Source organism: Elephantulus edwardii, unplaced genomic scaffold (genome assembly GCF_000299155.1).
Source record: "Elephantulus edwardii isolate Elephantulus edwardi_28Jun2011 unplaced genomic scaffold, EleEdw1.0 scaffold00162, whole genome shotgun sequence".
Lineage (NCBI taxonomy): Eukaryota > Metazoa > Chordata > Mammalia > Macroscelidea > Macroscelididae > Elephantulus > Elephantulus edwardii.
In genome coordinates, this window is record NW_006399912.1 from 3,261,696 (window position 1) to 3,272,131 (window position 10,436).

The following is a 10,436-nucleotide window of genomic DNA, read 5'->3' on the forward strand; positions in this document are numbered from 1 at the left end:
GCAAGGAGGGACCAGTCCTTGGAGAGGGACGTCATGCTTGGGAGGGTGGAGGGACAGTGCAGGAGAGGAAGACCCTCTATGAGGTGGATTGATTCCATCACTGGGGTAATGGGGATAGGCGCGTCAGAGACAGTGCAATTGGCAAGGGATAGAGCAGGAGGGTTAAGGGCTGTTGGACATAAGGTCGCTATGAGTCGCAAGTGAATTGATGGCACATAACAACAACAACAATAATAACAACAACACATAAAGACAAATGAATCTTTTATAGGAAGTGCAACCAGTGTGTTCCTTAGAGACAAAGATGGCAAGGCGTCATCTCTCATGCTTTGTAGGAAATGCCAGTTCTTGGGAAAAGACATCAGACTTGGGAAGACAGGGTTAGCTAAAGATAGGAAGACCCGCAGTGAGATAGCTTGACACAGCAATTATAACAATGGGCTTCAGAGGGCAGAGTTTGTGAAGATGGCCCAGGATGAGGCAGAGCTTCGATCTGTTATTCGTAGGGTTAGTATGAGTGGTAGTCAATTCGACAGCACCTAACCACAACCAAGGTCAAGAAACACAGGAGGGAGTTAAACACCCTGTCCTCTGACACAGACTCCATGGTTCTCCTGCACTTGAGTTTGACACACTCGTTCCCATCTGATTGATTGCTCTGTGGGCAGTGTCCCTTGGGTCAGATGTCCTGCTCTCATGTGGAAAATGAATGGAATATTACCGCTCGGGCCCAAGGTTCCTGCTACAGCTCTTCAGGAGCTTAGGGCTGGGCAGGGCTGAGGGGACAGGGCTGGGCTGAGCGATGTGGGCAGAGCAGTATGTCTCACCAGCCACAGAGCTTTCTAGCGCCATCCTGTAGCCAGCATTCTGGGGCCTTTCTTTGCCCGTGAAGTTGCTGTGAGGTACCGTCAAGCCAGTGCCGACTCATAGTATCCCTGTACAGCAGAATGAAACACAGCCTGACTCTGCACCACCCTCAGACCCATTGCTGCCTGAGAACCATTGTTGCAGGCACTGTGTCTGTCCATCCCCGTGGGGATCGTCCTCTTTTTCATGCACTGTCTACTCATCAAGCATGATGTCCTTCGCTAGGGATTGGTCCCTCCTGATAACAGTTCCAAACTGCATTAGCAGGCAACCAAAAAAAATTCGGAATCACTGCACTTGACTCAATTCCAAAACCTGAACTGACTAAGCCCTCGGGGTTTTGGATGCTGTAAATCATAATGGGAGGAGGTGGCTCACCTTCTTTTCCGACGAACTGCTGGTAGATTTGAACTGAGGAGGACCTGCTGGGTGAGCAGCCCAACACAGCAGCTGTTCTCCAGTGCCATCGAGTTGGGCAAAACTCATAGCAACCTATGAACAACAGGGTCTGAACCCTGTCCTATCCTACACCATCCTCATCAGCTCTGATACTCTTGAGCCCATTGCTCTAGTCACTGTGCCAAGCCGTCTGCTTGAGGGTCTTCCTCTCCCTCACTCACCCTCCACCTTTTTTGAGCATGACTTCCCTTTCCGAGGAATAGCCCCTCCTAACAACTCTAGTGGCCTAGTGGTAAGAAGCTGCACTGTAATCCCAAAGGCACGTGATTAAAGTCTACCAGCTGCTCCCCTGGAGAAGGATAGAAGTCAGCCTCTTCCTGTGTGATTTACAGCCTCTGAAACTCCCTGCAGGCTCAGCGATGGGTCTGTTCTGACTCCAGGGCACACAACCACATTCTTCAAAATATGTGAGATGAAGCTTTGCCATCGTGGCCTCCAAGGCACGTTCCAAACACAAGGCTCTAACACACTTGTTTCTCTAGGTTCAGTGACAGAGCTGGGGCTCAACCATGACCCTGCCGACCCCACCCTTTTCTATCACAGCTCAGTAAACCACCAGCTTGCATGATCTGAGATTGCGTGTTCTCTGTAGCAACGCCTTCTTTGTTCTGATCCGATAGGCGAGAAGAACCTGTGTGTGTGCGCGCAGGTCCGCTGGGCTGTAACACTACCCGGGACGCTGGCATGAATCACAGAGCCAGATCATCGGGCCAGCAAAGCCCGAGAATGTGCCATTCGGTCTTCTTAGAAATGGGGCCAGGGGAGGGTGCTGGGGGAACCATTTAGGAGCTTCCAGAAGGAAAAAAAAAAAAAAGCAACCCACAGAGAACAGTTCCCAGAAGAACACAGGGGCTCTGGCTGTCACAACGGGGCTGCCCGCAAGACCCCGCATTGCTATGGAAACGGCGCATTCTGCTTTTTATGAAGCAGGTACATAAAACTCCCAGAATGTGTCAGGAAATAAGTTACTGCTGTCCCGAGGCTGCCAAAGACGTACGCACCTCATTAGGGAAGCGGCGTGACAGTTAGGGGTTTCTGACGAGAGGGCAGTGGGCTCAGAGGTGGTGCGAAGACCACTCTGTTGGGATCACACACCCTCTTGACTTTGAGGGCTCAGTGGAGCCCCTCGCCCACCAAGTGACCAGGCTCCCATCAGCTTCCCCTGCAAAGTGAGACAGCCAGGTGACGTGATGGTGGGTTTTGTGCCTCTCATTTACATGCCAGCTCCACCACTGCCATCAAGCCTCTCCCACTGAAATGAAACGTTTTATCGCCTGCTTTTCACCTGGAGCCCTTAATTGGGTAGCTCTGCTCCCCTCAAAGGTTTATTTACGTGCTGATATGCAGATGTTCCCTGGCCAACATAGAAACAGGGAAGGATTCCAAATGCAAGGAAGCAAGGGGCCACATAAGGGTCTTCTCCCCCGCCACCCTGAGCGATGTGCCCTCAGTCTTACACCTCACCCTGTGTCTTGTCCGTCATGTCCACCATCTTCATAAGTCTGTTGTGTTTCCTATTGATTGGCAGCGTCTCTGATAGGGCTTTAGGGAAGGATGAGCTTGTTTTGGGAAACAGACAATTAGACTGTGTGGTGAGGCAGGTGAAGGAAGTAGAGCCCAGACAGTAAAATAGAGTGAAAACCTCAACTGGTATTGTTGGTAAAACCTACAACCACATACTTCTCTGTCAAGCCAACTCTGGCTTAAGTGACCCTGTAGGGCAGAGAAGAGCTGCACCTTAGGGCTTCGGAGATTGGAGAAGTGATGCCTTGTATTGTGATGCTGGCAAAGGATACTGGATATATCCTGGACTGCCTGAAGAACATACAAAAATCTGTCTTGGAGGAAGTACAACCAAAGTGCTTCTTATTTTTTAAAAATTATTATTATTTTTTTGTGTACCATAAAATTGGATCTGACTGGTACAGGAGGAGATTGCCCCTCCTTCTCCAACAGAGCATCTGGTGGATTCGAACCATTTATCTCTGGAATTGCAGTGCAGCTTCTTGCCACTTTGGCACCAGAGCTCCCCTCAAGCACCTCAAGGTGCTTTCTTTCTTATAGGCAAAGAGAGTCTCACGTATTTTGGGCATGTTGTCAGGTGGCACCAGTCTTTGGAAAAATACATCAAACTGTTCCAAAACAGTAGAAGGTCAGCGAAAGAGAGGAAGACCCTCAACAAGGTGCATTGACTTAGCGACCACCACGCTTGGTCTGAGCTTGATGGAGACTGGATGTTGGTGTGGGATTAAAGGGGAAGGTTCAGATCTGTCCTTCATAGAGTGGCCATGACTCGTGGTCAGCTCAACAGCACGTAACAAGAACAGCAATGGAAACTGACTGCCATATCTTTGTCCCAAAGGTTTGAACTGTCATCCTTCTGGGTAGCAGCAGAAATCTTTAACCACGGTACTACTCTGTCTCCTTCAAACAGGGTTGGAGAAGCACAGCTGAATGGATAAAAACATGAGCTTGGGAGTTGAAATGTTGTTGGCAGGCACTCTCAGGTCCATTTTTAACTCCTAGGGAGCCCATGGAGCAGAGCAGAAATGCCCCCTGGGGTTTCCTTAGCTGTCTTCTTTTTCTGGAGGGTATCATCAAATGTTTCTCCTGCAGAGCTACTAGTTGGGTTTAAACTCTGCCAACTTTTCGATTAGCCATCAGGCAAAGACCACCAGGGCTCCTTGGAGTGGAAATGCTTATGTGCGAACCTGGCCTCTGCACTGTTGACATACAGCCAGCAGTTCTGAGTGGCTTCTGCGTGCCAGCCTCCGCTAGCTCTGTGATCTTGAGTCAGCTCTTACACTTCCCCAAGCCCCAGTTTCCCAATGTGTAAAGTGGGATTAGCAATATACCTTCCTCACAGGGTTTCTGTGATGGGCAAATGAGCGAACACATGCCAAGTGTTTATTACAATGTAAGCACACGATTGTGTTTAATGCTACTGTTACCAGGGTATTAGACTTGGGAAAGAAGTACTGGCACAGTTATTCTCTTTTAATACCATGGTTCAACAGTGAAAACAAAAAAAATGAGATCTCTTTCTTTTATTACCCTTAATATGATTGGGGCCAGCGCAGACTGTCCAAAGAAGACCTACTGGAGGCTCAGTGAGACCAACAGGGAAATAAGCACATGATAATATGCATCTGATCAGTAATCTGAATGCTACAGAATGATGATAATAATCACAGTGCCAGATAATCTGGTTTACGAGCTCTGTTTTAATCTCTGGCTCCTGGCCCAAATCCAATGCACTGTCATTGAGTGGACCCTCCACTGAGTTTCTCAAGTTGAAACCTTAATGGGAAGAGACTGCCTGTCTTTCATTTGTGGAGCAGCAAGTAAATTTGAACACATCATCTTTTGGTTAGCAGCCTAACAGTAAGCTCCGAGGGCAACGACTGAGAACACGATTTTAGTTATCAAGTGACAGCTGATATGGCAGAAATGACGATGGCTACCATGGCGACGATGGTGATTGTTGAATAGTTGGTGATGGTCGTGGGGCTGGTGGTAACGGTAGTGGTGGTGATGGTGGTGATGGTGATTGTTAAATAGTTGGTGACAATGTGATGGTCATGGGGATAGTGGCAATGGTGGTGGTGATGGTGGCAATGGTGATTGTTGAATAGTTGGTGACGGTGTGATGGTCATGGGGATGGTGGCAATGGTGGTGGTGCTGATGGTGGCAATGTCAATGATGGTGGCTGTGGTGATAGTGACGGTGATGATCAGGATAGTAACACCCCCGGAAATCATCATCTCTCCTTCACTGCCAGTGAGTCAGAACTAACTCCCAGCTGACCCTCCAGCATACTTTCAGAGGTTATAAAATTACATGCTGTTGTTGTTAAGTGCCATCAAGTCATAGGCAACTCATACCGACCCTATGAACGGAAGTCCTCAACACTTGTGTGACTTTCATCCTTTCTCCAGGTTCATAGGGTTTCCAGAGACAAGCTATTATGCAAGTGGATGCCACTCCTGCTTCCAAGTGTGTTTTAATCAAGAAGCTCCACCAAACACTGTCCACCATGGGTAACCATTAAAGCATTTGACGTATCGGTGTCACGGTGTTCAGCCTCACAGCAACCACAAGTTACCTCTGTACGGCAAGAGGACACACCAGGGCTAGACGACTTAGAAGACTTATAAGTCACATGCCCAACTTTCAACCCCAGAGCTTCTGTTGTATTTAATCCATCTGCCTTTAGGTGGACAGCTTTATTGAGTGCTGCTTGCATACTGTGCGCATTTCTTGCATGCTTGGCACTATCTCTCATTTAATTCTCACAATGCTATGAAGTAGTGGTAGAGGGTCAGCGGAACAAAGACTTGACATAGTGGTTGCAACAATTGGCTCACGATAGCAATGACTGTGAGTATGAGGCAGGACTGAGAAATATTTCGTCCTGTTATAAAGAAGGTTGCTATGAGTTGGGGCTGACTTGACAGCACTTAACTCTAATGACAGGGAGTTCTGGTGGTGTAGTCCAAAGGGTGCTGCTGCACTGCTCACCGGAAGGCTTCATCATCTCTGGCAATTTGGATCCAGCAGCTGATCCTTGGGAGAAAAATGAACAACCTCCGCTTATTAAATTCACAGCCCTGAAAACCCAATGGAGAGGCTCCAGGAGTTGGAATTGACGCAACAGTAGTGAGGTAAGGTTTTCAATAAACAACAATAACATATAATTTCTCATTTTACAAGTGAGAGGACTGAAGTTTAGTAACTTGCCAAGGCATGTCCCACCACCAAGATCAAGCAAGTTCAAGATCAAGATGTGACGTTAACTTGGTATCTAATTTATTACTGCTGCTTGGTCAAATCAAATGAAAAGCTGGAGGACAAGGGATCTAGTTAATTGAATCTCTCCAGATACAGCTCATGTTTGGAGTAGAGAGTGAAATAAATGGTTGGGAAGCAAATGGAAGATGGTCAGCACATGCAACCATGTATTATTTAAATAGATTGGAACACTATGTTCAGTAAGATTGCTGTTGTTAATGGGCTGTTGAGTCAAACTCATGACTGAACTCCCAGTGGGTTTTCAGAGGCTGTAAATTGCAGGAGAGGAGATTGCCTGCCCTTCTCTTGTGGAGCAACTGGCAAATTCAAACCACCTGCCTTTGGGTTGTCAGCACGATTCCTTACCCACCAGGCCACCAGAGGGTCCCCCCAGATGCTTCCAATGCTTTCATTCTTACGGTATGTAATGAGACAGTAAATAGATTATGTACCATTTTACAGATATGAAACAGCTCAAGGGTTAGGTGAACTGCCCAATATTGCAACAAAGAAGTAAATGATCCTGCAATCAATATTGTGTTGGGGTTTTTTTAAAGCTGTATTTTTAATCATTAAGTAGGCTAAGTTGAACCAAAGATCCACCAGGATTTCTCAGGAAGGAGCTCTCCCTAGGATGCAAAAATCTGAAAACCTAGAGACTTGGAGTCATCTACATGACATTGGGAAATCAATTTTTCTTCTTTGGACTTTTCAAGTCTCCCCAATATTTAATGAACATCTGGGTGTATAATGTCACAGGGTTGTCATGTAGTCTGGAGAGTGAAGTCAGATACTACTGCCTGGGCATCTGGAGAGCCTCTTGTACTTAATACTACTCTTGTTGGGTTAGATGATAAAACATAAGACCATTATTGTAAAATTAGAAGGATAACTGGTAAAACATGTATGGGGACCCAAGAGGAGAAGGAGTGGGGGCAGAAAGGGTAGGGGTGAAACCATGGAATTGCACAGTTTGGTGGGTGGAGGGAAGGGGTGAAGGAAATGGGAAGGATGCAGTGGGAACCTGAAAAGATTGGGTAATGATGGGTAAGGTCCAAAAGTGATTGATTTTATAAAACATAATATATTGAAATGATTGTATGAAACACAATATGAATGAAAAATAGTGTGAATCACAATGTTTACAAACTTTGTGAGCAAACAAATATAAAATAAAATTAAAAAAACAAACCCCAATCCAACCAACCAAACAAGACAAAATAAAAAGCCATGTCTTCCAACATGAATGAATGCTGGTGTGCTAAGCTCCATGTTAATGTTTTGTATATGGATGTATTCTCTATGGGAAGAAATTATTCACGCTAGAAGCCAGATCCAAAGTAGATCTTAGACTTCAGAAATGAAACCACATTTGAAAGGGAAACAATAGGCCGTAGAATTATCTTCTCCATCCTTTTCTTGACCTTTCTTTGCAGTTTCTTTTCACGAAATGAAATACTTCCCTCTATCATTAAGATACGAATCTCTCTCCCTCTGTGTCTCATTCTCTGTGGCACCTTTCTCCCTTCTCTTTCCCTCTCCTCTCTCATTATCCTCATGTCAGAAGCAACTCATAGATGATCCCCGTTTGGGTCTCTAAGGTTGAAAGTCACGCTTCCAAAGGATCCAGTGAGTATAATTTCACAGACCTGCCTTATGATGCAGAGCAGAATGGAGAGGGGGAAACGAGGGTGGGGAGGCAGCTCGAATACAGCTAACGCAACGGCCCATCTTGAGGTTAAACCATTTGGAACAGTTTGTTTAGCAAGCTAGAACCTGAAAAGTGCTTTCATGGCCATTTTTTAAAAGATGGGAGATTGCCTATCTTTCTACCGGCGAGTGGATCTGAACCACCAGAGAGGTAGGCCTTCAGTTCAGTAGTCCAATTCCTTTTGAACTATGCCACCAGTCTCCTACAAATACAGAAATGCTACTTATCTGGTCACTTGTACCCTCAAATCTCAAGAAGGTTCTTGCTTCTTCCTTTTTAGCTGGCTGACCTTGGCCAAGTTGCCTGGTCACTCTGTATTTCAAATTCCCTTCTCTATAAAGTGAACTGTCCAGATGGTTGCTTTGAGTTGTGGCAGATTCTGTGACATACAACAACAACAATAGCAACAACTAGGGGAAGTGTTTCATAATCTCATTTCACTGGGTAGGAACGAAGTGCATAAATACCTCCCATGAGGGAAAATATACAGTAGGTGCTTAATCATGCTTATACTTTTCTTCATTTCCTTCCTTGAGAGGAACATAATGAAAGCCTCATCCAACTGAAAGAATAAAATATTGCTACGGTCAACACCCACAAGGTATTACAATCCAGGCAGACGGTGAACTTCGGTTCTAACTTGCTTATGGAAAATGGCGTTAAAAACTCACAGGGTGAAGTTACAACACGGCCGGAACTGAAAGGAGGTTTCAGCTTGTCTCATTGCATTGTGCCAAATTCAGAACTAGACTGTAGGGAGATAAGAGGAAGGAGTAAGTCACGATTACGGTCATCAGACACAGGGCGTGAAAGGACAGTGAGGCGGAGGAGAGGGCACAAGAGGACAGAGTTAAATTGATTCTTGGAAGAAGCTAGAATCCAGCAAAGAGAGAGAAAGGGAGAGGGGAAAAAAAGTACATCCAGAAACCAAACAGAATTAGTTCACTGTGCAAGTGAGTCTGTATTCTTTCTGAAACTTCCTTTTTCGTTTTTCTGGTTAAACAGTGAAAATAGACACACTGACTGTGCTATGAATCCCAGCTGGGTTAAGAGTATGAGAGAAAACAAAGGAGTCAGGTAAGTAGTAGTGAGGAGTTTCTGGTCCAGGAGAGGGCTCAAACCTCCACCTCCCCCGAGCCCCACTAGTGCGAAATTGAGATGAACATTATACGAGGTTTTGCTTTGCATACACACAAATATAAATATGTACTTCGATGTTCTTACAGAATTTGTCTCAGAGGCCAAGAAGCGTTTTTTTATAAACATTCTACATTTTCTTTCTTTTCTTTTCCCCTCTGCTTAAATATTTACATAATTCGGGTTAGAGACTGCATTGCTCTATTTCTGAGCTCTGGTGGCAGAGTTCATAGTGAGCTGAACTAACCCAAAGACTGAGCATCTCCAGAGGTTCGAATCCACCTGCAGCTGCTCAGGAGAAACAAGGGGCATCTCCTCCCACGATGATTTACAGCCTCTGAAACTGACGGAGGGCTGCTGAGTTGGAATCAAGTCCATGGAAGTGAGTCGACGTGTTTGAGTTTGCGCACTGTGGTCCACATGCTAAGGAATCTTTTTCATCTGTTGGTACATTTGTATATAAAACCCCCAAACCAAACCAGCTACTGTTGAGTCAACTCATGACACTATCTTGTCACTTTTGCTCCATGACATTTTCAGGAGGTGATCTTTGAGAAGTAGACTGCTGGGTCTTTTATCTGAAGTGTCTCTGGGTGAGTTTGAACCTCCTACCTTTCAGTTAGTAACTGAGTGCGTCCCTTGCACCACTCTATAAAATGTATGCTTTAATGCTTACATAATTTGGGCTAGAAGCCATTTTGGTAAACATCTAAGAAACTTTTATATGTTTATATATTTTATTATATTGTTGTTGCTGTTAAGTGCCATCTAGTTGCCTGCAACTCATAGCAACTATGTGTACAACAGCTTTGAAGCTTGCATTGTCCTGCCTTCCTGAGCTAGTCTCACTACTCAGAATCAGCTACCCTCACTGTCCCAGTTATTGTATAAATCCATCTCATCTGGGGTCTTTCTCTCCTGTGCTGTCCCTCCACCCTTCCAAGCATAATGTCCTTCTCCAAGAACCAGTTCCTCCTGGCCACATGTCCAAAGTGTGTGAGATGGAGCTTGAAAAATCCTAGCCTGCAAAGAGAAACGTGGCTTCATCCTCTGTAAGACAGACCTATCTGGGTTTTTGGCAGTCCATAATATGTTTAAGACTCTTCTCCAGCACCACAACTCAAAAGCATCAATTTTTCTTCTGCCATCCTTAGTCATTGTCCAGTTCTCTGATGCATAGCAAGTAATTGTGAAGACCATGGCCTGCATCAGTCATTTCTTAGTCTTTAGACTGACATTGTTGCTTCTCAGTGCTCTGGAGTGGTCCCTGACAGACAATTTTCCTAATGTAATTAGTCTTTTGATTTCCTCACTGCTACTACCAAGAATGTTGATTGTGGAGCCAAGCAAGCTGAAATTGTTAGTAACCTCAGTTTCTTCTCTATCCATCATGTGTCTGTCAATTGGCCCAGTGGTGAGAATCTTTGTCTTTTTGATGGTGAGCTTCAATCCATATTGAAGACTACAGTT